Genomic DNA, 25,630 nt, shown 5'->3' with positions numbered 1-25,630 from the left:
AGCCAGGCATAAGCAACTCTGTCTTTTATAATGTGGGTGCAGCATTGTCTTAAAATAGTACTAATGTTGACTTTTGTCATGTTAACTGTGGGAACTTTGGGGGAAATACATTTAGGTACTTGAAGACTATAAGTTAAAAGATAAGGCCAACTGATATTGTGAACAGTGTGCCTGAGAGGTAAATTGCATGGAGAAACTAGACATGACAGCCTGAGATAAAGCACTTATTATGATTAATACCAGGAGTAGGAACAAGCTCATTTCTTTCTGCAGCCCCAGGAAACCTCAGTTTTACCTGATAATGTTTATGGCTCCAGCTCACTCACCCAATGCCCTGTATTTTCTTAATGGCAGGCTACCAATCTGTGAAACATCAGGACTTTAGGAATTCTCATTTCTCTGATTTTCACCTTTCTTTAGAAGATTTACAAATCATTACTGTCAGATTCCACATCAAGTGCTTAAAGGAGGTAGACCAGGGGTCCAATATTCATCGAAACAAACCAAGATTTAATATCATTGGTTTCCTTGTATGTCATCACCGTTGGTTCTTGGAGTTTGTACTGGAATATAGCAAAGTGGTTTTACCTGAGTAATTGCCATGAGGAACAAAGGAGATAAGACTAGTCAAATAAATATTGGGGGACAGATGTGAGAAGCAGCAAGAGATGCAGACTCACATAGCAGGAATAACATCACAGAAGGCAGAGTCATTTGCTGTTATTTATATCTTTTTTATTGTTGTTCAGTTGCTAAGTCCTGTCTAGCTCTTGCAACCCCACGGACTGCAGCACACCAGGCTTCTCTGTTCTCCACTATCTCCCAGAGGAGTGGAGTTTGCTCAGATTCATGTCCATTGAGTTGGTGATCCTATCTAACCATCTCATTCTCTGCTGCCCTCTTCTCCTCTTGCCTTCAGGGTTTCCCAGCATCGGTTTTACCAGCATCAGTTTATATCATACAGATTGATATCTGCATCTTCTTAGAACAATAGAGTTCTGAAGTTGGAAGGAAATGTTAAGGTCTTAAAATCTGACCCCCTACATTTCTATTGTATTCTGACATTTTCACCTATAAGAAAGTCATTATCACTTGAGGAAACACCTTGATTTCCTAATCAGCTTTATTCTTATGTAGATCTAATCCGTATTGGTTTGACATCTGTCACTTTGTAACTTTGGCCTGCTTGTCCTACTTTGGCACCTTGGCATTGTTCAGAAAAGCTAGATAATGTTTCTTTGACAAAGCAATTCTTCAAACCTATCACAATTTTTCTAAGGCGTGTCTCCTATTGGTGAAAGATTTCTAGCTGCTTCAACCATTCTTCCAATGAAGTGGTCTTTGGACAACTTATTTCTTTAAGAACATGTACCATTATTCTAGTATCTCACTTAAAATCTAGCATTCAAAGTGCAGTGGAAATGGGGTGTGTGTTAGTCGTTCAGTCATGTCCTGCTCTTTGCGAACCCTTAGATGATAGCCTGCCAGGCTCCTCTGCCCATGGAATTCTCCAGGCAAGAATACTGGAGTGGGTCACCATTCCCTTTTCCAGAGGATCTTCCCGATCCAGGGATCAAACTTGGGTCTTGTGCACTGCAGGCAGATTCTCTACCATCTGAGCCACCTGGGTTGAACTCTAAATTGTCTGTTACCATTTTGTATTGTCATTTCTTAGTTGATTCATATACAATCAAGTAGAGAAACATCCAAGAAGCTCTGAGTCTTTTTAAAAATCTGCTGCTGTTAAAATAGGCTTCCATTTAAATTGTTGATTTAAAAAAATTATGTCTAGGACTTTAAAATTAATCTTGTTAGTGTGGTCTAAATGTTCCAATCTATTGGGATCTTATTTAAAGTTTTCCCTCAAAGTTCATATTAGTTAGTAAATTAACACTCCAGTTTTAATTATAATCTTTAGATAATCTAATCAAGTATAGATTATACTTCTTGCCATGTAGTAGGCATTCAGTAAACATTGCTTGCAATCTGCATGAGAATAAGGGTACCTGGTTGGTCTTTTTGTGTCTTTAGTTCAGAAAAGCTCTGGTACCTTGGTATGCAGTAAACACTCAGTAAATACTCACTGAATAAGTGAACAGATGAATGAAAACTTGTAATATCATTAACGTATGGATGTGGGAACTCACAAATAGTGTTTTAGGTAGAAGGAGCTAAGCCCTAGAAAGTAGATGTGGGTGTGATTTCTCCCATTTCCAGCAACATTAAATTCCCTTGAAAGATGGCAGTCCAGGGAGGTGGTTAACATCAGAAATATTAATACCAAAGAGAAGGTTGTTTGTGTTTTTCTCTGTTTCCTTTCACTCCATCATGGCATGGGAGAGGTCATAACTCTCTTCATCATTTCCCCTAGCTCAGGAATATTAGGAAAATTCCCACTTAGCTGGCAGGGAGGGGAAGTTTCAGGGAAAGCTGAAAGACACTGGACCACTTTATTTGGGTTCCACCAGCTTTCCAGTTATACCCTTTTTCTGTTCCAGGATTCAATCCAGGACACCACACTGCATTCAGTCATTATGTCTCTTTAGTCTCCTCTCATCTGTAGTGTTTCTCAGTCTTTCCTTATATTTTAATCCTGACATATTTGTGAGGAGTATGGTATTTCGTAGAAGGTCTTACAGTATGGGTTTGTCTGATGTTTTCTTCGTGATTCCACTGAGATTTCATTCTGTTTTAGTATAAACATTTTAAAATGTTTCTTGGCAATTTTATGTATGTTTAGTATTATTACCTTTACCACACAGCGAACTTATCTCTCCCTTCCTATATATATATTTTTTCTTTTCTTAGTTGAAATGCATTAAATAATGCTCAATTAACCAACCAAACCAAACAACAACAAAAGAGCATGCAATTCCCTACTCTCCATTCCACAGTTATTTGGGTTGCAAAGTGTTGGACACAACTGAGAGACTGAACAACAACTATTTTTCAGAAGACTCAGTTCTATCTGGGTTTCGGCTCTTTTGCTGTTTGGTATCAAGGGTCTTGGGTCATGAGAGCCCTCTTTTACCATATGTACATAGTAACTCCTGTGCATATAGATAGATTTCTTTTGTTGTCTCTGGTATAAAGTTTACTCTTACACCCATGTATATTTTTTGTGGACTTTCATCTTCTTTGGTCATATATTGTTTTATAACTTAAAACTTTAGTTTTATCTACTATTTAGTCAATGTAAGAATATGCCATTTTAGAGACCAGGACATATTATTTACTATAGTCAGCATTTCTTTTTCTCAGGTAAATTTTGAGATGAGAATTAGTCTTTGCCAACATTCTTGCCAATTTCATTTTGTACTCTTGCTCTTTATACTCATGTCTTCATTCACCAAATGTCTGTTGGGTAGCTGCTGTAGATATAGTATGTGCTATCAAGGTACAAATCTGAATCAGTCATGTATCATATCCAGCAAATTTATCATCTACAAAGGGATATTAGATATTTGAAAAAATAAATTATTCAATATGGTTACTTTCATCAGGAAATATACAGCACTATATAGCTTGTAATGGATGTAGAGATCACTGAAAACTGTGATGAACGTCATGTCTGAGGTTGGCTGTGAAGTGCTTGGACACAGAAGAAGGAAATGGCATTCTGGTTGAGAGTAGCAGCAAAGGAATAAAAGGAGTGTGAAACTGTGTCCTTTATTCAGAAAACAACAAATTGTTTATTTGGGCTTGATTGTAGGATGAATAAAAAAAAATTGTTCAAGAAAACAGTTTGCAAGGGTATGTTGGGATCAGGTGAAACATATGTCTTAGTAATAAGGCTAAGAATTTTGGTTTTTCTATTGATAATATTGGAGAAACATTGAAGATTTGCACCTGGAAAATATCACAATCAGAAGCCAAGATGGATTAGAAAATGGAGACTAGAGTCTGGGAAAGGAGTTGGATGATTTGGGTAGATAGAAACTATGAGACTTGCGATTCAGTTTAGGTATCTGTGAATTTCAGAAGCAAAGAAGTGTTTCTGGGTTGTAAAAAAGGGAATAGATTCAAGAGATAAGAGGGGAGAATTATCAACAAACTAATATGCAGCCATTATATAATGATATAAATAAATGTTGAATATAATATGAATATAATGAAATATTGGTTGATAAATTCTCCTTCCTGATATGCCGAAGTGTCTCCCTAATTCACTGGGTTCTTGTACCTCTCTTCAGATCCAGGAGACACACAGTTTAACAGCTACAGGAGTAACTGCTGAAGCATAGAGGGGCTCTAGCACCTGACTGCTTGGTGCCTGTTCAGTATTGCTTAGGAAGTAGCTTGAGTATCACCCTTGATATGTAGGATTTAGTAAAATTAGGTTCAAAATATTATTCCTCTACTTTTGCCCCCTTGGCTTTCTGAGGAATAAAATTATCAGCAAGCCAAAGCAAAGCAAGGCAGGGCAGGGATTTATCAGACACTCTGCTTTTAGCAGAGTGAAACTTCCAGGGGACAACCAGAGGTTGACATTTTCAATCATAAATTTATCATGCTTATATGACAGCTTGGTAATTGCAGTTAGGAAAATATCAATCCTGTGTTCTACCCAATCAGCTCTGTTGATAACTTGTAGCAGATTAGTCACCATAATGCTAAAAATTTCTGAACTAGGTGTGATGTCCTTTTGTCTTGGAATAGGAAATTTTAGAAAAAAGTCAAAATTATTATAATGATTTTTCAGTTTAAAAATTCAATTAGCTACATTATTTATTGCAAGTTTAGTTGTTAAATTATCAGAGGATACTTCAAGTAGATGGGCTAAAAACCAAACGCTTTAATTTTTCTGCTGTTTTGAATAATCTTAAACATATTTATTATTCTCTTTGGGTCCCGTTGTTCCTGTGAAATAAGTGGTTAGGCCAAAGCTTAAAATAGTACTTGAATAGAAGAGGAAAGTAGGAAGTTGTGATGATCCAATAAGGTCTCGGTTCTACTGTTTCAATCCAGTAGGAAGTTTTTGTTTTCTGAAAATAATGTGTATTAAATTTACAAATCCATCATTAAGTATGGAATCTCTGATTCTAATTCATTCTTCAATGGCATGCAAATACAACACGCTTGAAAGCAGTATACACAAGAAAATACCTATTTCTGAAGTGATGAATACAACAGCAATCCACATTTTAAAATTTATCTTTCATGTTTTTCTGAAAGCTATATCTAAAAAGCTTTTAAAGTAATTTTGTTTGCAAGAGACATATGAAATTAATTTTTCTTTTTAAAGGAATCTAGTGTAGATATGTTTGTCCTATTTTAATTTCACTCATTTTTTGAAATATATTAAATTTCTGTCATGTTCAAGACACAAGCCTGAACACTTCAGAGAAGATGAAGATGGATGAGATTTCCTATGTGAGAGTAATACAGGAAAAAGAGAAATACACAAAGAACTTTGGTACCAGATAGATATGAAAATGTCTTGAGATACACACATACAAAAATACATGGAGATTCAAGGAGAAAAAAGTTTCATACATTTAGGGGGATGATGCAAACATGACATCCAGCCTGTTTTGAGCAATTATTTTGTGCTAGACATTATGGTATATAATACTTCACAGAGATTATGTCATTTATTTTTGACAATATTGTCATGACATAGGTACATTGTCACTATTTTATAAACGAGGAAATTGAATCTTGAAGAAGTAAATTTCCAAAAGTTGCCAGTATAGTAAGCAGAGGAGTCAAGATTCAAACTTAGAAAATATGATTTCAAAGCCCACACTGTTTACTGATTTATTCTTTGCCTTGATTCAAGCATAAGGAGACACTATAGCTGACAAGATCCATGACTCTATATGTATTGATGCTAAGTCACTTCAGTCGTGTCCGACTCTGTGCGACCCCAGAGATGGCAGCCCACCAGGCTCCCCTGTCCCTGGGGTTCTCCAGGTAAGAACACTGGAGTGGGTTGCCATTGCCTTCTCCAATGCATGAAAGTGAAAAGTGAAAGTGAAGTCACTCAGTCGTGTCCGACTCTTAGCGACCCCATGGACTGCAGCCCACCAGGCTCCTCGGTCCATAGGATTTTCCAGGCAAGAGAACTGGAGTGGGGTGCCATTGCCCTCTCCACTGTATGTATTAAGGGTCTTCAAATATCACTTGTGCAAACCATTTGAAAAAACAAACCATATTAGAAAAATGAAATATTTATTTGCCTATATATTCTAGGCAAATAAATGTTATAGACCTGTATGTATTATACAGGCCTTCCCTTGGGGCTCACATGATAAAGCATCTGCCTGCAATGCAGGAGATCTGGGTTCAGTCTGTGGGTGAGGAAGATCTCCTGGAGGAGGGCATGGCAATCCACTCCAGGATTCTTGCCTGGAGAATCCCATGGACAGACAAGCCTGGTGGGCTACAGTCGATGGGGTCACATAGAGTCGGACACAATTGAGTGACTAACACAAACAAACAAACAAACATATTCTTATAGCAGAAATAAGCTTTAGAGGTATTGACAGTTGACCGGAAGATCTAGAATAAAAATAAGATTTCCTAGCCTTTATTTCTAGTAAGCTAAATCTCCAGAAATCTAAAAGAATGACTCTGAAAATCATTTTCATGAGACTGGACTAGACAGTAGAATGAAGTGTTTTATTTATCTCAGTGGGACTTCCCTGGTTGCTCAGATGGTAGAGAATCTACCTGCAATGCAGGAGACCTGGGTTTGATCCCTGGGTCAGGAAGATACCCTGGAGAAGGGAATGCAACCCACTCCAGTATTCTTGCCTGGAGAATCCCATAGACAGAGAAGCTTGGTGGGCTACAGTCCATGGGGTCACAAAGAGTTGGACACGACTGAGCAACTAACACACACATATATCTCAGTGGAAGTGTTACCGATAGGTGTCACATGTGTAAAATTGTAAGGAGGAAGCTTAAAATAGCTTGAATTTATTTTCTCTGTAGAAATATATTAATGTTTGACATTAATATATAATGTCAAATTATATTACATTTAAAAATAATTTAGAACCAATTTATGTGAAAGAAATATAAATATAGCAATTCATCAAATGTTTTCTGTGAGTTGATTGTTCGATTAAAAAAAGGCAAGTAGCTTAACTGGAAAAATAAATATTGCTAGAAAAATAATAAGAAAAAACATTAATATAAAAACATCTATATTAATTAAAAGTAGAAATATAGTTTAATTTCCAGTTACTGGAAGGTGTTAATAAATTTATGTAATGATTATTAATTGAGCACTGTATGTAGGCCAGGAACTATTTAGGTACTAGAAATAGAATAGCAAACAATACAGATGTCTCTGCCCTCCTGAAGCTTATATGAATAACTAAATATTAATGAATATAAATAAATAAATAACATTCTTGCCAGGTGGTGATAAATGCTATGAAGAAAACTAAAGCAGAGGAAAGTGGAATGAAGAGCGACTTTTACAAATATATGGAGGGGGCGGGCCTTGAAATTCTAAGTTGACACGTGGTCAGGCTATTTTTGCTACCATGTCTTCACACATTCCATGATAAGATATGTGGCTCAGGAACCATCAGGATCAGAGGACAGGAAGAGCCATTTGCTTTTGGGCATGGGGTTGTGTGATTTCACAGTTATTATGTCACTAACACTGTCAGATTTGGTCAGGTCTAGATTAACTGAGCTGTATAGTGCATTAAAAGCATCCATTTTCTTGTAGTGGAGATATTTATAAATTTATTAGTGCATTAGTTTGTAGGTGAAGGACTAAAATGTTACTATCCAGAGAAAACACTTATTTTAAGCAACAGCAGGAGGTAGTGGGATTAAAAAGTAGTCATCAGTCAGGAAGAAACTTGGGGAAAAATAAGCAGAAATATAGGATGATTATTAATAAAAAATTAGAAATGATTTAGTTAATATTTATATCTGTTTAAGACTAATTTCATATTTCTGGTGGCAAGAGATTACCTGTGACCACTGTCAATTTGAACATGTTGATTTGCTGTTTCCCTTTGGAAGGTATTAATACCAGAACCCTTGAAATCTGTCAAATAGTAATATATCATTATATGTGTATGGATGGGCTTCCCTGGTAGCTCAGCTAGTAAAGGATCTGCTTGCAATGAGGGAGACCTGGGTTTGATCCCCGGGTTGGGAAGATTTCCCTGGACGAGGGTATGGCAACCCACTCCAGTATTCTTGCCTGGAGAATCCCCATGGACAGAGGAGCCTGGCAGGCTACAGTCCATGGGGTTGCAAGGAGTTGGACATGACAGAGTGACTAAGCACAGCACAGCACATTTGTACAATTTAAATAAATATACTCAAAAGTGTAAATAATTGTTTGAGGTAACATTCATACAACAGAAATTAACCATTTTAAAGTGAGCTATGGGCTTCACAGGTGGTGCTCATAGCAAAAGAATATGCCTGCCAAAGCAGGAGACCTAAGACACACAGGTTTGATCTCTGGATTGGGCTGATCCCCTCAAGGAGGAAATGGTACCCTACTCCAGTATTCTTGCCTGGAGAATTCCATGGACAGAGGAGCCTGGTGGGCTATAGTCCATGGGGTCACAAAGTGTCAGACGCGTGAACTTTGTGAGCAATAGCTAAACTGTTTTCCACAGTGACTGTATCATTTTACATTCCCATCAGCAATGTATAAGGGCTCTGATTTCAATGAGAATACCTTAAAAATAAATGTACTTGAATTAATTAGTGTTACCACCCCCAATGTTCTTTTACTAGGAATGAAAATCTGAAGTGTCTGGAACCCACTCCAGGCACAGCACTTTGACTCCATATGAATGAAGTAAGTGCATGGTTGTGGTGTGTTTGGAGGATGGGCTAGGGCTGGAGCGTGGTGATAGTAGAAGCTGGGTCTGATGTTCTTTGGCCTCAGCTTCTCTAACTGTAGGTGAGAAGTTTCTGGAATTAGGTTATAGGCTACCCCTAGGAGCTCAGTAGGCCACTGGATGTCCACTATTCCTCAGGAATAATGTGCTCATCTATACTGATGAGCACTTACATTTTATATCTGAGAGAAATGAAAGCAAGTCAAAAATTCAGCTTCTTATAAACTGTGAACTGTTTATGTTATAAACTGTGAACTATAAACTTATGTACTGTTTCCTTTTCTCTTAGTACTCCTACACTTTCTCCTCCTATTTGTACTTCTGTTGCTAGTGTAGCCTCTTTTTGTTAGGGCACCATGGAATAATAGCAATCATAATCATATAGAGAAGATACCTTTTCTAAAGCACATAAAACATGCTTACCAAACATAATCTTAAGCCTCATTAGAACCCTGAGTAGGAAGGCATTACAATCAATCTTTCCTTCACACAAAGGAGATCTGATATTAACAGAAATTCACAAACTTGCTTAAGAACAAAATGAAAAAACCTAGATTAGAACCCAGAGTCATATGATTTCAAGATAACTGCTCTTTTCATTGCCCTTCTGCTGGAGAAATTGTTTTCAAGTTTCTTCTGAATGTTTCACCCAGTCCTTTTACGCCAGCAGCTCTCTCCCTTCGCTTTACTTATTTTATTATATACAGGGAACTGTGAATTGTAAAACATCCCTAGGCCCATGAATAGGTTTTTTTCCAAAAAATACTTGATAATTTTCCTAAAAATGCCAAAGATAATGTCAGGCAACCTCAGAAGTTTCAATTCTTCTGCATACCTCACCCGAGGCAGGTGGGTGAAGATTTGGTTATTGCTTTTTATTTAAATGAGTCCTTCTGTGAATTTGTACATTTACCTCTGGTCCAGAAGAATAGAGATACAGTTAAAGCAGAAAGTCTCAGGCGCTTAAGCCCAAATCCCGAGATTAATTAGAGTGAACTGAACTGAAGGGAGCAACAGTAAGCCCTGCTGCAAAATCATCTTGATAAAAGTGTCAAAGCAGTGAGGCGACTATAGGCTCAGGCTTTAGAGTTCTGAGCACCAAGGTTTAATATTATAGCTGTAGAGAACACCTGTACATTATTATTCACAAATGCCACCAAACAAGCATCATAATTATTGTTTATAAGATTTCAGAACCAACAGAGTTAAGGAGAAAAGTATTTTTCAGGAATTCAGTAAGTCAGGCAGTAGGCCCCCAACACCATTGAACTTATCAAGTCACCATGGTAATTTACCTAGCTAGCTATTTTCTCCTATTGAATGTAAGTTTCTGGAGACAAAGACCATGTTATTTAACTTGTCATCTCTAATGCCTAGCACTGTACCTGGCAGATAGGGTTACTCAAAAAAAAAAAAAAAAATATATATATATATATGGATGTACTGCATAAAAAAAGCAAAGATAAAATTGTCTCTTAAGGCAAAAGATTTTCATTATGGATGTTTTAGTGATTTTGCTTTAGATTTAGATTTTTAATACATAGGAGGACTTTCCAGAATGGTACAGATAAAACTGTATATTTTTAACTCTATGAAGGAGACTGTAGAAAAATTGAAATGTGCGTAGATGACACTTCTCCTAGCCACCTTCCTTCTGGTGGCTTCTCAGGCCTGCTCTCGTCCTCTGCCCTGCTCTCCACCCACCTTCTGGCCTGCAGTAGGGACTGCATTAGTGGGTTCTCTGGCCTCTGGCTTCTGGCTGGAATAGACGAAGGCAGCCATAAGCAAAAGGCCAGAGAGCAAGAGGAGAGTGGGTCAGGTTACTTCTTCTCTTGACCTCCTCCCTGCTGGGCCCCTGCGGGCTGACTCTGTGCCTTTTTCAGGAGGGCTTTGCAGGCCCATCTCTGTCTCCAGGTTTCTGTCGCTGCTTCTTCCACTCACCCTTTTGGGCCTCTGGGGTTTTTGTGCGGCAGAGGAAATAATCATTGGTATTTAGACTTGTTTTCTCAGTTTTCACTAATAATATGTTTATTATTTTTGAATTATATTGCTGTAATTCACTGGAAACTCTGTCAATTTATCTATTATTTAGAATTCTTCAGGAAAAGTGGCATAGTTAGTGCTAGTCCAGAACCCTCAAATACACTTTTTACCTTTTCATGTCTTTTCAAGATAATGTTTTAAATGTAAGATTTCTTTCAGATTGTAATTACTGTCAGTAGGATAAGCTGCCTTATTTCTTTCATAATTCTGTTCTAAAGTCCAAATGAAGTAGATATGTAGTATTATTACTCTGAAGCCAAAGTTATTAATTTGATTAGAGATCATGGGTTCTGTAATCAAACTGCCTGGGTTCCAAATCCTGACTCCACCACTTAGCTGACATTTCTAAAAATTAACTTAAGTGCCTTAATTTTCTTATCCATAATATGTAAGTTACAATAACACATGTATTGTGTGTTGGAAAGACTCAGTGCCTGACAATGGGCAAATGCCTGGTTTATGTTCTTTGCTATAATTTTTTGCAGCAGCATTCTTGTCATCACCAGAGTGTCAATTATCTATAATTTGCTAAGAACTCCAGTTTTTAAATATTTCATTTATTCCTACGGAAATGTTTCTAAAATCCATCCCACTCTTTTCTGTATTTTTTAAAGGCTACCTTGTCTTTGTTACCAGGTTCATTTTAATAGATATTATTATTGATTTATGATACCATTGAAAGTGAAAGTGTCAGTGGCTCAGTTGTGTCTGACTCCTTGTGATCCGATGGACTGTAGCCTTCCAAGCTCCTCTGTCCATGGGGATTTCCCAGGCAAGAATACTGGACTGGGTAACCATTCCTTTCTCCAGGGGATCTTCCCGACCCAGGGATCAAACCCAGGCCTCCTGCATTGCACGTGGATCCTTTACCGTCTGAGCCATCAGGGAAGCCCTTAGTAGATATTAGAGTGTTTTGCTTGGTCCAGTTCTTCACTAAATGCCAAAAAGAGAGGAAAATTTCTCTCAAACTAAAAAAGTGTTAAATAGCAATTCCAAAAACATTTCCAGGTTCTCTATGAATTATACAGTCAATAAGTGCATTGGGATTGCTGTGGATTTTAGTGATTAAAGGCTTCATAGGTGGGATTTCAGCTGAATCTGGAAAAATGAACTTGTTTTTACTAATCCTCAGATGAAATGAATCCATTTACACTGTAGGCTCAGGAAGTTTCAGGTGGATGCCCTGCAACTGTCAGCTGGGGATGAGGCTTGTCACGTGAGAGAAATGGAGGTGAGGAGAGCTTCGTCACAGTATCAGAGACAAAGTGGGTAGCCCCAGACCCTGTCTTTGGAATTTCAATCACGAACTTCAAGTGTATGTCTCTGGCACTGAATTTCCCCTCCAAAGAAAGCAAGTGTTTTCCTTTTCTCCAATCGTAGGAGGTCGTCTCTGACACTCTGGAGAAAAAAAAAAGAGGAGCTAACACAAGAAACATTAACTTTTGTTTCAGGCATGTCAAACAAACCTTAGGATTATTAACTCACAGGATCATGTCTTCGTTCTGTTTTGTCTCCATATACTTGAAATGAATCGCGTGTTTAAGAGTGAAGCGATGTTAAGAAGAACGTGCCTTGTTAAAATTTCTGTTCACTCAAAGAGCAGAAACAGAGGAGTTTAAAAGTCCGAATATCAAACGAGCCTCACAAATAATTCAGTGACTTCTTGAGGGTGGGGGCAGAGTCCAAAATGAAAAAAGAGAAGAGAGCAGTGCAAGACCGAAGTAGAAGGGAAAGCAGAGAGCTGGAGGAGCGAATCTGCCCCTTCAATTGCGTGCACATGCGGCCAGACAGCTTTGCACTTTGATGATGGAGGTGTGGATTATATACCTCCTATGGCATTTTTTGGGAGAAACTCTGAAAATCTTTTTTTTTCCCCTAAATTCATGTTTTGGTTTACTGCAAGAGGATTTAATGTGTTTGTATCAAAAAAACTTTCTTGAATATGAGGGTTTTAAAACACTTGAAATAATCCCTGCAGAGCAGATGAAAATAATATCTTTGGCAAATCTTAATCGAGTAAAAGAGGTTACTAAGGAACCACATACAATAGATGTAGTTCAACTTACTGCATTTATACTGAAATTATTTGCTTAACAAAATTAAGCAATACTTCGTGATGGTAGCTTTATTTACATAAACTTCTTTCAAGTATTTGGTATTTGTCTATTTGTCTCAGCATTTCTGTGGCTTACATTTTTGAAAAATGTCATTTTATATTTTAAAGCAATATCTCTTTTTTTCCCCCTCCACTATTGGAGAAATGCAGAATAATATGAAAGTGAAGAGTTTGGTTACCGAGTCAGGTAGATCTAGATTCACATTTTCACTTAGGGCTGAAAGTGAAAGAGAAAATCACTGAGTCCTGTCCGACTGTTTGCGACCCCATGAAATTCTCCAGGCCAGAATACTGGAGTGGGTAGCCTTTCACTTCTCCAGGGGATCTTCCTAACCCAGGGCTCAAACCCAGGTCTCCCACGTTGCAGATGGATTCTTTACCAGCTGAGCTACCAAGGAAGCCCTAACTTAGGGCTACTTATCCCATATGTCTTTCAATAATTTTCTATCCTTCTCTGAGTCTCAGTTTCCTGATTAGTAAGTAGAAGATACTGATACATATCTTTTGATGAAAATACAATGTGGTAATAATGTATGTAAGATGTTATCATAGAATATAGCACATAGATATTGTGGAATATATAAAAGCTAATACTAGTTTAGCAATAGCAAGAAGAGATAAGAAATAGTAAGAATAGCAAGAAGAGATAAGAAAGCCTTCCTCAGTGATCAATGCAAAGAAATGGAGGAAAACAACAGAATGGGAAAGACTAGAGATTTCTTCAGAAAATTAGAGATACCAAGGGAATATTTCATGCAAAGATGGGCTCGATAAAGGACAGAAATGGTATGGACTTAACAGAAGCAGAAGATATTAAGAAGAGGTGGCAAGAATACACAGAAGAACTGTACAAAAAAGATCTTCACGACCTAGATAATCACGATGGTGTGATCACTCACCTAGAGCCAGACATTTTGGAATGTGAAGTCAAGTGGGCCTTAGAAAGTATCACTATGAACAAAGCTAATGGAGGTGATGGAATTCCTCCATTTGAAAGAGTTGAGCTCTTTCAAATCCTGAAAGATGATGCTGTGAAAGTGCTGCACTCAATATGCCAGCAAATTTGGAAAACTCAGCAGTGGCCACAGGACTGGAAAAGGTCCGTTTTCATTCCAATCCCAAAGAAAGGCAATGCCAAAGAATGCTCAAACTACTGCACAATTGCACTCATTTCACATGCTAGTAAAGTAATGCTCAAAATTCTCCAAGCTAGGTTTCAGCAATATGTGAACCGTGAACTTCCTGATGTTCAAGCTGGTTTTAGAAAAGGCAGAGGAACCAGAGATCAAATTGCCAACATCTGTTGGATCATCCAAAAAGCAAGAGAGTTCCAGAAAACCATCTATTTCTGCTTTATTGACTATGCCAAAGCCTTTGACTGTGTGGATCACAATAAACTGTGGAAAATTCTGAAAGAGATGGGAATACCAGACCACCTGACCTGCCTCTTGAGAAATCTGTATGCAGGTCAGGAAGCAACAGTTAGAACTGGACATGGAACAACAGACAGATTCCAAATAGGAAAAGGAGTACATCAAGGCTGTATATTGTCACCCTGCTTATTTAACTTATATGCAGAGTACATCATGAGAAACGCTGGGCTAGAAGAAACACAAGCTGGAATCAAGATTTCTGGGAGAAATATCAATAACCTCAGATATGCATATGTCACCACCCTTATGGCAGAAAGTGAAGAGGAACTCAAAAGCCTCTTGATGAAAGTGAAAGTGGAGAGTGAAAAAGTTGGCTTAAAGCTCAACATTCAGAAAACGAAGATCATGGCATCTGGTCCCATCAGTTCATGGGAAATAGATGGTCAAACAGTGGAAACAGTGTCAGACTTTATTTTTGGGGGCTCCAAAATCATTGCAGATGGTGATTGCAGCCATGAAATTAAAAGACGCTTACTCCTTGGAAGGAAAGTTATGACCAACCTAGATAGCATATTCAAAAGCAGAGACATTACTTTGCCGACAAAGGTCCGTCTAGTCAAGGCTATGGTTTTTCCTGTGGTCATGTATGGATGTGAGAGTTGAACTGTGAAGAAGGCTGAGCGCCGAAGAACTGATGCCTTTGAACTGTGGTGTTGGAGAAGACTCTTGAGAGTCCTTTGGACTGCAGGGAGATCCAACCAGTCCATTCTGAAGGAGATCAGCCCTGGGATTTCTTTGGAAGGAATGATGCTAAAGCTGAAACTCCAGTACTTTGGCCACCTCATGCGAAGAGTTGACTCATTGGAAAAGACTCTGATGCTGGTGGGAGGGATTGGGGGTAGGAGGAAAAGGCGACGACAGAGGATGAGATGGCTGGATGGTATCACTGACTTGATGGACGTGAGTCTGAGTGAACTCTGGGAGTTGGTGATGGACAGGGAGGCCTGGCGTGCTGCAGTTCATGGGGTCGCAAAGAGTCGGACACGACTGAATGACTGAACTGAACTGAATACTAGTTTGTTATCTAAATGAGATATTCATGATAATTATGTATACAGTTTATGCATTTATGTACAATTTCATATTTATTTTCTTTCAAGCTAACAAGTTGATACAATTAATAATAATTATTATTCATACAGATAATATTATACTGTGTACAGATAATAAAATTGATCCTCAGAGATTTTAAATTATCTGCAACTACTGAATAGAAGCATTGAAAATCTGAAATTACGCTATCTAATTCCAAGCAGCTAAGACGGTTTCTCTCCCGAGAGGTGTATGAAATGATCAGTATGAGAAACAAGAAAGGAAGAGAGTGATTTTTAAAGTGGTGTCATCTGTTGTAGCTCAGTTCCTTGATTTGTTGTCCTGTGGCTAAGAGCATCTGGTTCTTACCTCACAGACATTGGCAGGGTAACTATGCATGAGCAGAGTGTGTAGGAGAGCGCATGGAGGCAAGTGAACAGGCATCTTCATTGTGCCACTTAGGGAATAAGACATTTTCAGAGAGTTCTTCAAATACGGAACCTACCATATAAAATATAATTTAAAGGAGCCATCCAGTCCCCCGGAGATAAGCAAATGGCTATAGGGATTTTCGCCAGCTTAGCTGACGAAGCCAGGACACTTTCAGCCTCATTTATATCCTTGAGGGGAACTGTGAAATAGGATTTTATTTGGCTTCATTTCTACTGGCAGGTAAAAAATAGAAACAGTATCAGCTTGAAAGGGTTTTTTTGTTTGTTTGTTTTTTTCCAGATCTTAAGGATTAGCCAGAGAAAAGAAAGATTCTTTTATTAAAACTTCTTCACTTTAACCATCTATAAAGGATTGATCTGAACTACAGATTTCAAGGTTTTTTTTCAAGATGTTTTAAATTAAGTAGTAGAATCACTCTTTACAAAATCAACCATTCAAGGCATCAAAGTCTAAACTCCTTGAGAAAAATAGTGCTATATTTTTTGGTTATGTATTTCTATACCAAATATAAATATACTTATTATGGTTATGAATCATTTTTGCTATATTTTAAAATAATTAAAGTGGAGAAATTATGGAGCTAATAAGCATCATTTACACTTTGTCCTTGAGTTTCTTTTTGCTGTGTAGTCCAGGGTTGGAAAACTATAAATAACAAGATAATAAATATTTAAATGTTGGCTTTAAAAACCATATGGTCTCTATTGCAACTACTAAACTTCTCATGTAGCACAAAAGGCAATATACTAATGAAGGACCTACACTCTGCTCAAATTAAACTTTATTTATCGACACAGAAATTCACACTTCATATAACTTTGCTGCTGCTGCTGCTGCTGCTAAGTCGCTTCAGTCGTGTCTGACTTTGTGCGACCCCAGAGACGGCAGCCCATCAGGCTCCCCTGTCCCTGGGATTCTCCAGGCAAGAACACTGGAGTGGGTTGCCATGTCCTTCTCCTCATATAACTTTAACCGTCACAAAATGTTTATCTTCTTTCAATTCTTTTCTCCAATCATTTAAAAGTAAAAATGATTTTTAGTCCACATGCCATAGATAAATAGGCAGTGGGCTGGATTTCCCTGTGTGCCTGTTGTAGTCTATGGAACACAGTCCACAGACTGGATTGTCTACATGGTTATTAATTTAAGGGAGCCAAGTGGAGCTGGAATTTTAATCCTTCAAAGTATGGGAGCTTCTCTCAGTAGTAATCACTCGATGGTCAAGTTCAAATGTCTAAAGATTTTAGGAAGTACAGAATTTGATATCCTCCTAACTTAAACTATATTATTAATCTTTTCTCTATAATTTCCTTGTCTTAAGGGGTCTCTCTTTCTCTACTTACATGTATAAACTGAATTATAAGATTAGAGTCATGCATGGAAATCAATTAAAATGGTCAGCGAGGATAATTTTATTTTTTCCCCAGGCATGAAATGAACTTAAACAGATCATTCCCTGAAATCTATAGCAATGATGAACAATTTAATGGCACTTTGATTTTTACTTACTCTATATAGTGTGTCCCTGTCAACAGCTTGTGAAGCAAGTGTGATTATTATTCTATTTTGCAGAGGAGGAAATCTCAGAAGAAATTCTACAAATTTCTAGAAGACACTGAAACCAGAACTTAAACTGTTTCTGTTTGAATTCCTAAGCCTGATCTCCTTACCATATTAAGTGTGTGTCCGTGTATACACATACATACACATCCATGAATAAATAACCAATGTCTTTACCAGTTTAAAATTTTACCCACCTCTTATTTATTTGAAAATAAATCAGAAAACTTTGCAGAGACTTATTACATAAACTTGAAATAGGCAACTTAAGGTAATTGTCATTTCTTTAGTGATTTTAAGAACATCTCAGAATTTCATCCATATAATTCAGAATCTTAAGTCAACATTTGAGTCATTATCAATGCTAAAACTAGGATACTCAAAATTTACTTAAAAAAAAAACAAAAAATAATGACACTTAGTTATCATTCCTCTCCAGTTTAGAAGGAATTTATCTAGAGAAAAACCTAGGCGTGTTAAGATACAGCCTATCACATCACATAAAAAGAGAAAAGAGAACAGAAAAGTGAGATAAAAATATTTGTGTCTTTCGTTCCTCCAAGAATTCAATGGCAACACACTAGGAAATTATTTGATAAGGCTGGGTTTCTAATTTTATATTGATTTAAGGGAAGTTAATTGTTTTGATCTTTATATAGCAATGAAATTCAATAGCAACATTATAAACTGTGCTATAATGAACAATTTTAAACTGAGCTATGACGCTTTAGTGGGTCATGAAATCAATACAGCAAATGGGGTCAGCTTAAATGATAAAATAAAAAATGTGATCGTGCATTGCATTAAATAAAGGTAAGTATTGTTTTGTGAGACTTTGAACTTCAGCTGTGCATGTTTGGTTGTGTCTCTGTGAATGTGCTTTCTGGGGAGTAGTGGGAACACATTTCTTACTGTGAATGGTGGTCCCAGGTGGTTGCAACTCATTTTCACTTTTACTGCAGGCAGTTGTCCCTGCAGTTGTCCCAGTTCAAACTCGGTCTCCAGTGCTAACTACAAGTAAGTGACCAGCAACGTGATTTAGAGTGTATTTGATTTAAACTGTGCTTGCCTTCTTTTGTCACCCATTCATTTAGTTGTGCTAAGCGAGAAAATTGCGTATTCAGAAGTGGGCAAAGTTGTTTTAATGATAGTCATGAAAACATGGACAGATGCTTGAGGAGTCATGGGGATTAAGAGGGGAAATAGAAAGAGACACCGAGAAATACACATGGATGTGAGTCAGAAATCATATCACAAAAGCACAGTTTAGGGCTTTTACTTAGTTGAGGATATATAGATTATGGACAGAAAAAAAGCTGTCTTTATGGAAAGAATAATATGAATTAAATATATATTTCAAAGCAACCCATTTATTTCCATGTAAGACTGTAAACCAGTTGATTTAAGACTTTTGATTTTTAGAGACTAGAAAAAGTAAAATAAAGCAGCATAGTTTTGACATTTTTATTTTATAAAGAACAAAGTTAAGCAGCTACTATATTAACATCTTTTGACTATTTAAAGAGAATTTTAACAATGAAAAAGCACAAATTGCAAAAGAATAATTTTATTTTAATTCACTGTATTGTCCTTTTCCTCCTTTTTACTCATTTTACCAACATCTGAAGAAAACAGTTTCTTTCAGTAACCACTGTTCTAAATTTCTTTCCAAAACCATGAAAAGGGTGTGCCTGCCAGTTTGTCTATCTATGTTTCTATTCAAAGAGGAAATATAGAAACTTAGGAACATGTGGAAATGCTAAATTAAAGCTGTATATTATCTGGCTTTCCAACATCCAAGGAAATGGGTGGTTCCTAAGTAGATAAGTATTTGAAGAGAGAAGCAGACAGATGGTCAAACACAGTGATGGATGGCTGGTTGATTCTCTATTGGCTGTGGTGCTCTATTTTCCTTTTTTGTTTTAGTGGGTGTCTAGATATTTGCCAGTATTTCTATTTTTTGGCTATGGTTTCATTGAAATGTTAGACTCCTAAAAAGGTATAAATAACAGTAAGTAGCTTAAAAATTTCATTTATGATGTGTATTGTGTTCTATTAAATCACCTATAAATTTGCCTGTCATCACCTCATGATAACTGACATAATTAGGATTGTCTAAACACTTTGAAAGTGATTGTTTTTTCTAAATCATTTTTAATAATCTTCTTGGTTAGCATTCTCACATATACTGAAGGACATGGTTCCAGAATTAGGTAATCTGCATTAGTATTTGCTTTGGAATATTAAATCATTCAAAACGTTTGCTCTGATCTGCCTTCTTTCTTCACCCAATTATCTGTGGAGTTAATACCTCTCACAGAGTTTTACATCTTTTTCTTTTAACCTTTAACTTGAAAGGTATTATTTCATGAAAAACATAAAAATACATTTCACATTCAATTATTATCACTAGAAACAGTACATAAAACATTCAATAACCACATGTCAACAGTAGCACCATTATTCTTCAGATCCTTTCTTTATGTCTTTGGATTGTTTAAAAAACCAATAAGGGGTTTTTTGACTAATATTTCCTGGCTTTCAGCAAACACATATGTATTCTCTTTAAAAACAGCAGGTCCCACCATACAGAATCCATAATCCTGAGCAGCTGTCCAGCTAGGACAGCACTGTCTTTGCCAGCCCTACTCAGATGTGTTGATAGATGTACACCAAGTTCTGCTAGCATACTGAAATGTCCTTGTTCCATTCTCACTGCCTCGCTAGGTCATCCGTGAGTTCACGGGCATCTCTTCCTAGATCCTTCAAAGAACTGTACTGATCGTCTATCAGTAATTAAAGGAGTTGGGGGTGGAATATTGGAAAAGTTTGTGCTGTGGATATTTCAATGTGACTATCATTTGGAGAAAATCCTTCCTCAGACTTTCAGCAATTGTTCCAAACCTAGCTCAGGCATTGGCAATTGTCACTGTCACAGTATTCTACGACTCTGTTAGTGGTAGGTTAGGAAGAAAGCCCTGGAAGGAAACCACAAGTTCATCTGTTTTCTCAGTTTTGAGTGACTTTTAATATATGATGGTGGTGGTTTAGTCACTAAGTTGTGTATAACTCTTGCAACCTCATAGACTATAGCCCACCAGGCTCCTCTGTCCATGGGATTGAATTTTACAGTCAAGAATAATGGCATGGGTTGCTAATTCCTTCTGCAGGGGATCTTCCTTGACCCAGGGATTGAGCCCCCATCTCTTGCATGCAGGCAGATTTTTTTTTTTTTTTTTACTGCTGAGCCACCAGGGAAGCCTGACTTTTAATATATAGTATATTTTAATTAAAATCCAAGTAAAATCAAGTTGCAGATCACTTTTCTTCCCCTTTCACATTCATCCTACAAAGATATTCTTAAAAGAAAGATGATTATATTTTGATCTTCTCCCTGACCATCTTAATGGTGTTTGTGGTTGAAAAGTCACTCAGTGATTATGAATGAAAGCAGGTCTGACAGCTTATGCAACTACAAAGAAAGAGTAATTGATAAAAGCTATGGTTATATGCTCTTTCTTCTTTCACCTCAATTGAAAATCAGTCATCTTTCATGTATTTTCTCATATACAATCACAGAAGCCCTAACTTTGACTCTCTAAAGAATCAATATGGGGTTTTAATTTAAGACTACTGGCTGGAAGAAGTACAAGCTGGAATCAAGATTGCCAGGAGAAATATCAATAACCTCAGATATGCAGATGACACCACCCTTATGGCAGAAAGTGAAGAGGAACTAAAAAGCCTCTTGATGAAAGTGAAAGAGGAGAGTAAAAAAGTTGCCTTAAAGCTCAACATTCAGAAAACTAAGATCGTGGCATCTGGTCCCATCACTTCATGGGAAATAGGTGGATAAACAGTGGAAACAGTGTCAGACTTTATTTTTTTGGGCTCCAAAATCATTGCAGAGGGTGATTGCAGCCATGAAATTAAAAGACGCTTACTCCTTGGAAGGAAAGTTATGACCAACTTAGACAGCATATTCAAAAGCAGAAATATTACTTTGCCAACAACGGTCCGTCTAGTCAAGGCTATGGTTTTTCCAGTAGTCATGTATGGATGTGAGAGTTGGACTGTGAAGAAAGCTGAGCGCCGAAGAATTGATGCATTTGAACTGTGGTGTTGGAGAAGACTTTTGAGAGTCCCTTGGACTGCAAGGAGATCCAACCAGTCCATCCTAAAGGAGATCAGCCCTGGGATTTCTTTGGAAGGACTGATGCTAAAGCTGAAACTCCAATACTTTGGCCACCTCATGCGAAGAGTTGATACACTGGAAAAGACCCTGATGCTGGGAGAGATTGGGGCAGGAGGAGAAGGGGACGACAGAGGATGAGATGGCTGGATGGCATCACCGACTCAATGGACATGAGTTTGAGTGAACTCCGGGAGTTGGTGATGGACAGGGAGGCCTGGCGTGCAGCGATTCATGGGGTCGCAAAGAGTCGGACTCGACTGAGCGACTGAACTGAACTGAACTGAACTGAACTGAACTGAACTGAAGCAAGATTATAAAATTTGTGCTAGTGGTAAAGAACCCGCCTGCCAATGCAGCAGACATAAGAGACTCGGATTCTATCCCTGGGTAGGGAAGATCCCCTGGAGGAGTGCAAAGCAACCCACTCCAGTGTAATTGCCTGGAAAACCCCATGGACAAAAGAGCCTGTCAGGCTATATAGTCCATAGGGTCACAGAGAGTCAGACGTTACAGGAGTACTATAACACAAAGTACATTAAGCCAGATCATAAAATCTTAGAAAATAGAGAAATTGGTTTGTGAAATTTTATCAGGGAAGGAAATAATTCTGAATATTATTGTGACTTTCTGTTTATGTGAAAAGTTAACATGGTATTTTTTGGTATACATTCATAGATTTTACTATTAATGTCTTTGTTTAAAAACTCTTTGTGCTATACATTTTACAATTTTCTTCTAGATGGGAAAATTCCCGGTTTTCTACGTAGCCTACATTCAAGTGAAAGGAACTACTCTTCCAGTATACCAAGTTTATCATTGCAAAGGTTTTACAATACTGTGGAAGGAACATTCAACTAAGGATTAAAAATCTATTTTAGAGTTCTTAATCTGCAATGCAGTTATTTGTGTTGTCTTGCCTGTTTGTTGTTGCTGAAAGTGAAAGTCACTCAGTTGTGTCCGACTCTTTGCGACCCCATGGACTATACAGTCCATGGAATTCTCAGGCCAAAATACTGGACTGGGTAGCCTTTCCCTTCTCCAGGGGACCTTCCCATCCCAGAAGTTGAACCCCAGGTCTCCCGCATTGCAGGCAGAATCTTTACCAGCTGAGTCACAAGGGAAGCCCTTCCTCTATTGTCGTTTAGTTGTTAATTCATGTCTGACTCTTTGTGACCTCATAGACGGTAGCCCCCCAGGCTCCTGTGTTCATGGGGTTTTCCAGACAAGAATGCTGGGGTGGGTTGCCCTTTCCTCCTCCAGGGAATCTTCCTGACCCAGGGATCGAATCCATATCTCCTAGATTGCAGGCACATTCTTTTACTTCTGAGCCACCACCAAAGCCTAGAGAAAATTATGGATAATAGTTATGTTCTATTTACCTTATTAATTAGCTGTGAAGAATAACTGAGCAAAAGCTTATACTGCCATATGCAGTTGGCCCACTATGTTCTTGGATTCCACACCTATGGTTTCAACCAACCTTGGATTGAAAATATTTGGGAAGTAAAAAAGAACTAATTCCAGAAAGTTCCAAATAGCAAAACTTGAATTTGCCTTGTGCCAGAAACTATTTACATAGCATTTACATTTGTATTTGCAACTATTTATAATTTATATTATAAGTAATCTAGAGATGATACAGAAGGAGGTGCTTAGGCTATACACAAATATGTCATTTTATATAAGAGACTTGAGCATCTCCAGAGTTTGGTATCTTTGAGGGGATCCTATAACCAAACTTATGAGAATACTAAGGAATGACTGTAGATATAAGCAGTTATTCTGGAATTGCAATAGCAGGGCATACATTGCCCTGGGAGAGTTAAAATTGTGATAAATGCATTTTTTCTGAAATGGGGAATTCTAGTAATAGAAGTTGCCCTGGCAATTTTCTTTATGTTATTTATGCAGAAATTATACCCATGGTTTTCATTGCCTTTTCCAGAGTCCTAGAAGACAAATAGATAGGTCTACCTGAGGAAAGAACTACTGCCTAAGAGGCTAGCATTTAGCTATCTATCGGGGATTCTCAAACTAGACAGTATGCCACATTTTCAAATGTCATTTGTTTTATATGAATTAAATGTGAACGTGGGATATGCCTATGCACTGGGTCAAAGACAAATGGACTTTTCCTGATAGTCCAAAATTGTGCAATCTAGGTATTTGGGGAATTGGAGAAGGAAATGGCAACCCACTCCAGTGTTCTTGCCTGGAGAGTCCCAGGGGTGGGGAAGTCTGGTGGGCTGCCGTCTCTGGGGTTGCACAGAGTTAGACAAGACTGAAGCGACTTAGCAGCAGCAGCAGGTATTTGGGGAAGATCTTTGAAAAATAACATTTTATAAGGTATCATAAAAAGATGAAATTAGAATTGATCATATATTGCTATAGCTCTTTTCTTTGGTGTAAAATAATCACATAATGTATATTAAGAGAAGCATTATAGTCTATATGGTCACAATTCCATAAATGTGATTTCATGAAAAGAATAAAGCTTTGAATGGCTGATCACTACAAAATGTAAACCAAAACGATTTCTCTTCTCAAAGAACAAAGTGGATCCTAACCGGTGCTATAGATATCCGTAACAGGAAACTAAAGCAAATTCTAGCCCTCTTTACTAGAACCCTGTTTTAGATTAATGATTGCATTTATCATTTGAAATAATCATGTGAAGTTATTAATTTTCTCATTGTTGGCTTTGTTCTCTCTATTCATCACAGAAGAATGTCAGTTTTTTTTTTAGAAAGAATTTATTTGTTGAATGAATGAAAAAGTGGACTATCATGCAATAATGATCTCACCTATGGTAGATTTAACAGCCTCCATGTTAAAATATTTACTTGCATTTACAACTGTCTTATTTGTTGTAGTTTTTGAATAAAGAGATGTTAATTTACTTATTCTTATATTGTCATAGAAACCTTGGCATAAAACTACTTGGTAAAATCTGATGAAATGGTCATTAAATACATGGATATAAGTACATTTGTTTCAATATAATTTGGGCATTTCACTTCATATATAAACATAAAAAGCAATGAAATGTTACTTAAATGCATTTAATCATTTTTCCTTTTTAAAAGACTCATTTTCTCTAAACAAAATTCAAGTGAAAACGTCTTATATTATTTTAAAATTTTATCATTTTGTAAATTTAATGTTTTATATAAATATTTCAGTTTCAAGCATTTGGGCTTAAAATCATTTATTTAATTTTATTATATAGTTTGTTAATTTTTAAGAACAAACACAGTTAAGAGTGAAAACTCTAGGAAGAAGCTATCAAGTGACTGAAAATGAAAATGATAGTCTACAAGTGAGCTGGGGATTGTGCATAATATGCTCTGATTTTCTATATCTCCTCTCAGATTTCTCTACCAGTCTAATTTCAATTTCACATGTTTCCCTACTGTCATCTAGAACTTACTGAGCATGACAGATATTGTTGAAATTAATAATCCCAAAGAACATACAAATATCTTTTTTTTACTCTATTGGCTTAAAACTAAATTGTCTTCTTTTTATAGGTATGTTATTCAACAAAGTGTAATGGTCACAATTTTTATGGTATATTTTTCAGTTGATAATATAAGATAGCTTAAAGGGCACATATAATTCTTTGGATGGTAGTGTTTTGCCATCATGATGCTATAGCAGAGGGTAGGTGAGGGGAATATCAACAATCCCAAATTGTACTAAATGACTATGTAGTGGAAAAAGTTACATTTTCCTTATTTAGTCCTCCAAAAAGAGACTGTCAAATATCAAGACAGGAAGGTAAATAGCGGTAATGATTAACAGGGAAACTTTATGTAGCTGGTAGGGGGAAATGGTAGTTTTAGAATCAGAAAATTTTAAAAATCTGTAGTTTAAATTGTATGTGTATACCATTATGAAGAACAAAGAAGCAAACCCAACAGATGGTTCCGAAATCTTCTTAATTGCTTTATAATTTTTTAAAAAT

The 25,630-nt window shown here is 37.1% G+C and overlaps 2 long non-coding RNA genes across 2 annotated transcripts in view; one reads left to right on the top strand and one right to left on the bottom strand.

Annotated features, from left to right (window-relative positions):
- Positions 1 to 25,630, top strand: part of LOC147371147 (uncharacterized) — a 552,664-nt gene that overhangs the window by 431,899 nt on the left and 95,135 nt on the right. The window lies entirely within an intron of this gene.
- Positions 12,113 to 12,486, bottom strand: LOC147371148 (uncharacterized). Its single transcript, XR_015165921.1, has 2 exons — positions 12,360 to 12,486; positions 12,113 to 12,272 (listed from the first exon to the last, which is right to left on the bottom strand). It is a non-coding gene; the product is annotated as an uncharacterized LOC147371148 (long non-coding RNA).

The sequence above is a fragment of the Bos grunniens genome, chromosome 6, assembly GCF_055505025.1.
Source record: "Bos grunniens cultivar Pamir isolate PY7600 chromosome 6, Bosgru_T2T1.0, whole genome shotgun sequence".
NCBI classification, from domain to species: Eukaryota; Metazoa; Chordata; class Mammalia; order Artiodactyla; family Bovidae; genus Bos; species Bos grunniens.
The sequence above is the reverse complement of the archived record's forward strand: the minus strand, read 5'-3'. Positions and strand labels throughout refer to the sequence as shown.